Below are 7958 nucleotides of genomic sequence, written 5' to 3' on the forward strand. Positions count from 1 at the left end.
CATGTGGTGAACGGCGAGTTTCAGCAGTACCGTGGCAGTGCGTGAAGAGCTGTTGTTTTCAGTGGGTGGTGCAATGGAGCCTGAGGCTTAACCATAATGGAGAATAGGTGAGTTGATGAAGACGCATCCTTATAACTGTCCTCCCTCCCTTGCGTAGGCAACCTCCAACTGGCCCACGATAATCCCCCCTTATGAACAAGAAAGTTAACAGTGCCGTGGTCGCCCAGTGTTTGGAATGTGAGCGCTGGTAGCCCGATGGAGACGGCAATGGCCGGTGTACTGCTCACGTGTTGTGGGCGTCTTGGGAGGTACAACCGAGGATTGCTGAATGCCTTGGTGGGACTGTGCCTGGAGGGGTCGCGGAACTCGAAGTGTTCTGTATCCGCGGGATAGCATTAGTTTGGTTTTCTCAGAATGACCGTTCCTCAGAGTACACAGCTTTATAGTGGCGCTGCTGGGGGGTACTGTGGGGGTTACAACCTTCAATGCTGGTGCTGCCTGTGAGCTTTGCCTTTGTGGGGCACGCAGTGGTTCAGTTGCGGCAAAGGTTTATTGCCGGTGTGGCGGGGGGGTCCCCCCTGATCTCGTAGATGTTGTTTATGACCGTGGCTAAGGCTTTTAGCAGTGAGTCTTGATGAAGCACCTTTGAGGGGGGTAGCCAGGCGGTTCACCGCTGGTTCCGGTCTCTGTGGTGAGTGCGTTAGCTAGGAACCAGAATGGCACCGGTGGCAGCAGTGGGAACACTGGTTCCACGTGGTGCAGTTTGGTGGTGCACCCTGACCTCTGCCGCCCCTCACCCTCCACTCCGATGTGGGAGGCAGTGGTCCGCAGCGCGACTTGTGTTGTCCTACCAATCTTAAATGGTGAGCGTAGGAGAATGAAAGGAGCAGCACTCCACCACTTACTTAAGTTTTCGTTTGTCTCGGTATGTGGCTTGGGTGCAGTGCAGCTTTTACCCAGCGTCTAGTGGAGCGCCGTGCGAACCTCTGTCTGTGTCACACGGGTGAGCCGCGGTGTTAATGTAGCCAGCTTGTGCTGGCTGGGCGCAGGTTGGGAGAGTGGTTGCTCCCGGGGAGGCGCGCCTGCTATGGACCGCTCTTACCTCCCCGCTGCGCGTGGCTCACTCGCGGGCGGCAACCCCGTCTCTGCTCGTCCCACTGGGCTGGCAACTGAGGTCTGCGGTGGATGCCGGGTACGCCTGTGTCCTCGTCTCGCTGGGCGCTCAGGCTGATCTCGTCCCCGGATGTCACAGACACGGCTGGAATTTCTAAGCGAGTCCTCCACGCCAGCCGCTGATATCCCTCCAGCCAGCTGATGGTTCTCCTGTCATGTTGCTGGCGCGATCTCCCGCAGACCCTGTTTTCGTTCACCGCTCGAGGCGCTGCCAACGACGCCACCGCAGGTGAAGGCCCACGGGCCGCGCAAACAGGCCATAGTCTGCGGCTCAGTTCATATGAATATCTCGGCGGGGAAAGCGCTGTCGGCCGCGATATTAGGCGCGGTGTGGATGGCAGCTCACACTGGAAGCTTCTGGCAGCAAAATAGTTACGATGACTACCACATGAGCACAGATTGTACAGGATTTATCAGGAGCAGCACAGAGCTCTTTAGGGAGCCGCCATCTTGATCGGCCCTCTAGTGCCCTCTATCTAACAGAGTTTAGTGTCTGATCATTTTCTATAAGGCTTAAGTTAGATTTTTTTTCCAACATTTCACTTGGCAAGGTTATTGTAATCACCAAAGGTACATGGTCACTTAGGGTACATTTACCACATTTCACTTTATCATAGATAACAACTCAGCAGATACAAAGTAGTAATCAATGTAGGAAGCTTGATTTCCCCTAGACCAAGTACCTGGGGATACATCAACATCAAAAAGTACAGTATGAATGTTCCACTCAAACAGATGATGCTCCCATACACAACCCCTTTCTTTTAACGGCAGTTGCCTCGTTGAGAACATGAGAGACTCGGTGACAGGTAATGCCGCAGTACAGATAACATTAAAATCACCACCTAGAATAATCCTTAAATCAGGATTTTTTAAGTAAGCACATTCCAAAACCAAGTCAATATCATCCAAAAGGGCATCAAAACTTTGTTTTGTTGGATTGAAGTATATGCAGATTAAAAGAAATTCACATGAAAATTCACCTAACAATTTATATTCTAGTGCCAACAGCATATCAGATGAACAAAACACAGTCGCTTTATATCTGTAGGCGTTGTTCAATAGAATCGCTATACCCCCGCTCGGATGCCCTAAAGAAGCCTTAGTCGCTGGGACCAAGTAGCTAGTACCCATCAAAGTAAAACTCTTGAGAACACATGGTTTCTTGCAATAGGTATACAGCAGGATAACTTTGTTTATTTATTTTATATAGCGCAAAACCAAAAACTATGCCTCAAAATTGTTTTTCCTGGCTTCCAAGATGGCCGCCGGGGTGATGAGTCGCGCCTAAATCGCGCTCTCCCCGGGCCGCCGGAATAAGCACGATTTAGCAGCAAAACATACGCGGCGAGCGAGCGGATCGCCCCCCCTAAACCTCCCAAGACCCCCAGAACGGCAGAACGATCATCTGGGCGCTGGGAGCACCGAGGTCGCGAGGGAAGCTGTGACTGCCCTTCCCACAATGGGAGGTCACCGCCGCCCGGCAGGCAGCAACACCATAGCGGATCAGGACGAGAACGCCTCGCAAAGAGGAAAAGAGTCGGAGGGGCTGGGGCGGATCCCTCCCCCCCCTGCGCCCCGCCAAGGCACACAAACCTAAAATAATCGGACTGGGGTGCGGCGGTGGCCTGAAGGCGGTGGAGCCTGCGAACCGGCTCCTCCCCCATCGAAGATGCCCGGAGGCAAGGAACTCAGGGGAGCAGCGGTGGCGGCAGGGTCCCCAATACATGGCCAGGAGGCCCAACCAGTAAGAAGTAAAAGGAGCGAGGGGTCAGAGACCGCAACGCTCTAACCGAAGGAAGAGCGCCGATGGCGCCGAAGGCTGGCAAGTGGCTCCCGCCCCTGGGCGGTCCCCACGGATAGCAGTGGGGAGACCGACACCAGGAATGAAATCCCCCCAGAGGTGAGTGGAGCAGAGAGGGGAAACGGAGATCGGGCCAATTGAATACCCCTGCTACCCCCACATAGCACAAGCAGGGCTATTTAAATACCAGAGGGAAGAGACACAGCAACGGCAGCCTGACCAGGGGCACAGGGGAAGGAGTCCCCCAGCTACAACACTGGCACTCAGTGGGATATACCCAGCGTGTAGAGTGGTCACCGCAAGAGGGAGAAGGGGTAACCCATCGGAATGACGAGGTCCACGCGGGGTGGCCCCGCTGCCGAGATAGGAAACCCTGACCAGGAAGAGAAACCCAAACAAACAAGTAAGGGGCCTCTCAAGAAGGCCCTAACAGGCACAAACTCAACAACCAGGGCGGCATCGGGTGATCCACGACAGTATCTCCAAGAGAACCCCAGGGGGCACATCACTTAGCCCATAGGAGAACATAGAAAGCCCACGCGCATCCCAGGAAATCGAACAGAACATGTCAAGGGCAAAAAGCAAAATTAACGCTACCCAACAGGCCCCGCAGACCTCAAAGCACGACGCAAACATCCTACAACTGTGGTGAACGGACACCACGTCGCAAGCTAAAGGGAAGTCCCAGGAGAACCAACAAGGCGAAGGTATGACACAGACGAACCCCCATCATCCAGCCTCTAGGGATGACATGCAATCATGGTTCCAGGAACTGCAGGAAAAATTCATGTCTTCAGTACAGGAGCAGTTCACGACGATGAAAAATGACATGAAACAGGCAGTACAGAATTTGAGGGTTGACGTGGCCAAACTGGAGGAGAGAATAGACATATTGGAAAGAACGGTCAAGGGGGTCGAGGAGGAAACGCAACAGGTTAGCGAAACGCAAGAACACTTGGTGAGACTCACCCATAACCTGGAAATACAATGTGAGGATTTGGAGAACCGCTCCAGACGGTCTAACATACGCATCAAAAACATGGCAGAAACAGTACTGGACAAAGACCTTATGATTGCAGTGAAGGAGGTGTTCAGGGATATTCTAGATGCACCAGAGACAGACACAATCGGAGTGGACAGGGTCCACAGGGTCAGACCAAAAAGATCTGGAGCACCAGGAGAAAGACCACGGGATGTTCTGGTGATGCTCTCCTCATACCCACAAAAAGAGCAGATCCTGAGGAAGGCTAGAGTAATGGATCATATCAGTATGAACGGACAAGAAATTCAACTCTACCAAGACTTGGCCCTGGTCACTTTGCAAAAAAGAGAGCGATGGCCCCACTAGTCAAGGCATTGGTGGCGAAAGAAATCCGATACAAGTGGACCTTCCCATTTGGACTGGCCTTCACATGGGAGGGGAAACAGAGAAGAGCGACCACATGGGAAGAGGGCTTCAATATTATGGAGCTCCAGGATGACGGGGAGGAAGCGGAGCATGCAACACAAAGAGGGGAGCAAATGAGAAAACCAAGATGCTGGGAAACAATTAAACAAAAAAGGCCAAACGCGGGAAGGGAAAGCCGTAGGAAGTTGCCATGAACAGATAAAGTGAAAAGGAACGCCACGGGCATCCCCAGCGGCAGCCACACAAGGCATCCACGGGGGGGGGGAGGCGGAGGAAAATGAAATGCTACAAGAAAAGCAGAGACGGCGGCACGGGAGGGACCCACTGGCTTGGAATCCGGTAAGGACAGACGGTAATGTGGGGTTTAGGATCCCCTACAAAAATTCCCCCCGAGAGTAAGGAGGACAGGGAGCTGCGGGCGCAACGCCCTGGCATCAGTAGGAACCCTCGCCCTACTCGGGGGCAACTTGTTTGGTTTATGTTTATCGGTTGGGGGGGCGAGTTTAAGGGAAGGGAAAGGGGGATGGGGGCAGGAAAACGAGAGCAGCGGTAAAGAAAGGGGATTCAATATTAAGGTGCACGTTCTCTACAAAATGGGGAGGATTTGCATTGTAACATATAACATCAGGGGGATGAATCATCCCACGAAACGGGTGAAACTGGAGAAACAGCTCAAAAGGGAAAGAGCGGACCTGCTGCTCCTCCAAGAAACTCATATTAGAGCAAGGGACAAGCAGAAAACTCGAGTAAGGGGATACGAGAGATGGGCTCAGGCGAATTCAACAGAAAAGAGATCGGGGGTCCTGATAGCAATAAGGGATGGAAGGGACGCCAAACTGGAGGACGCAATCACAGATAAAGAGGGAAGGTACGCGTTCGGAAACGTGGTGCTAGAAGGGCAGCGAATCACTCTCGCGTCAGTATATGCCCCCAATGTGCGACAGGATGGCTTTCTTAGAGATACCCTGGGAAAACTAGAAACCTTTGCAAGGGGGGAGGTGATTCTGAGGGGAGACCTGAATATGGCATGGAACCCACAACTGGATAGAAGCACAGGGAGTGTACAGGGCCAAGGGGCACCGTCAAAATGCCTCAAACAGCAGATGGACCAGCTGGCCCTAAACGATGTGTGGAGGGAACTGAAAGGGGAGCAAAGAGGGTATATATACTTCTCACATGTGCATAACTCCATGTCAAGAATTGACTACTTCTGGGCATCAGTGGGGCTCATGGGCAAGATCCAGGGGCTGGATCTGGGTGCTATAGCACTATCCGACCATTCACCCCTATGGCTTGATTTGAATCTCCCGGGGAAAACTAATGCTCTCTGGAGGTGGAGGCTACCAGGGGACATAATCCAGGACCCTGTTACGGGGGAATCCATAAGGGAAATGATAGAAGAATACTTCACACAAATGACACTGGGGAAGTCTCTATGAGCACAGTCTGGGAGGCGTTCAAAGCGGTTATCTGCGGGAAGATAATGGCACTGAAAATCACAAAGGAGAAATAGAGGTATATGTGGGAAAAGGAACTGGAAAGGTCAATAACGGAACTACAGGAGAAAATCATGACACAGCCCACAAGAGCTCTAAAGAAAACACTAAGACACACACAGGGCCAACTAGAGATGCTACGCACAAAAGGGGCGGAGAGGAGCTTACTGTACCTAAGAAAGATACTACATAAAAGCAAACCAAGCAGATAGGCTACTAGCAAGACAACTCCGCGCGAAACAGAAAGAAACCGCGATAAAGGACATCACATACACGAAAGGGGAACAGCTGACGTGCACACAAGACATAGGGGAAGCGTTTAGAGAATACTACCAGAAACTCTACTCCACAGACCACCCGGAGGTAGACGCACAGGACACATATCTAAAAACCCTCAACTTTCCGCAAATCTCAGAAGTAGACAGGCAGGCCCTAGAGAACCCTATAAGGGAAGAGGAAGTTAAAAAAGCAATAAATGACCTCCCGATAAATAAAGCACCAGGTCCCGATGGCTACACGGCCCCATTTTATAAAAAAATTCCCGGACCTGCTAATCCCAGTCCTAACCAACCTCCTAAACTCATTTAAAGATAGTGGCAATTTGACCCCCACAATGAACGAAGCGAAGGTCCTAGTATTTCACAAACCAGTGAAGAACCCATCATTCCGAGCATCATATAGACCAATCTCCCTAATAAATATTGATGCAAAAATATATGCTAAGATCCTAGCAGCAAGACTATCCCCGCTTCTCCCAAAGCTAATCCATCTAGACCAATCAGGCTTTATCCCGGGAAGGCAAACCCACGACAACCTTAGAAGGATCATTCACTTGGTGGAAAAAATAGGCATAACGCAAACCCCGGCAATTCTACTCGCAGTAGATGCAGAGAAGGCCTTCGACCGGGTAGAATGGTCCATCGTATTTAAAACCCTCCAATACATGGGTTTTGGGGAACACTTTATTGCAAGAATAAGAGTGAACTATAACTCCCCAACTAGCAGAGTGGCCATCAATGGGGAGGTTACTGAAAAGGTATTCACATCCCGTGAAACAAAACAGGGCTGTCCGCTCTCCCCACTACTATACCCTATCTTTCTAGAACCCCTACTAATGAAATTAAGAGAAGCCACACATATTAAAGGGATAGACATGGCAGGCACACAACATAAGGTAACCGCATACGCGGATGACATGTTAATGGCACTAGAGGAGCCGGACCGAACATTGGCGGCAGTGGTTAGGGAGCTGGAAGACTTTGGGGCCATCTCAGGCCTAAAAATGAACAGGAACAAATCAGAAATATTAATACTGGCGGGAGACCGGGGAAAGATAGAAAGAGAAGCAAAAGCATTGAACCTCAAGATTGCAGCGGAAGGCATTAAATACCTGGGAATAACACTAACACACAGGGTAGGGCAGCTTTATGGTAAAAACTACCCGCAGCTTCTCGCATGTGTACGCAGAGATCTGGAAAGATGGAATCCTCTGTTGATCTCATGGTGGGGCAGAATTCAATCAGTTAAGATGACCATCCACCCAAAGCTACTATACTACTTCCAGCCACTTCCGGTGGGGGTACCCAGAACGTTCTTTAAAACATTATCGAAAGTAATCTCATCCGAAAGGGGAAAATGCCGAGACTGTCCAGGGCAAATTTAACCGCACCAACCAGGGCGGGTAGACTGGCGCTCCCCCACTTCCAGAAATACTACCAAGTGGCCCAGTTAAAGGTTCTTCGGGAGTGGCTGGGCCAGTGGAGTTACTCTGGAAACAGAAACAACACAGGCACCCCAACATAGGGATTAGTGAAATAATGAAGACAACAATGGAGGCATGGGACATCCAAACACGAAAAGGTTTAATGACCACCACGCTAGGCCCCTCCACCCCCATATGTAGGAATCCGCAGTTTCCACCGGGGATGGAACAGGGGGCATATCAAAGATGGGAGGAGGCAGGAATAACGAAAATTGGGGAAATGTTCATTAACAATGAAATCAGAGCACACAAATCTTGCTACCCTCGCTCATCTCTGTCCAAACGGGATAAATTTAGATACGAACAACTGAAGCA

This window comes from Ambystoma mexicanum, chromosome 10, assembly GCF_040938575.1.
Source record: "Ambystoma mexicanum isolate Mex_15411 chromosome 10, UKY_AmexF1_1, whole genome shotgun sequence".
Classification (NCBI taxonomy): domain Eukaryota; kingdom Metazoa; phylum Chordata; class Amphibia; order Caudata; family Ambystomatidae; genus Ambystoma; species Ambystoma mexicanum.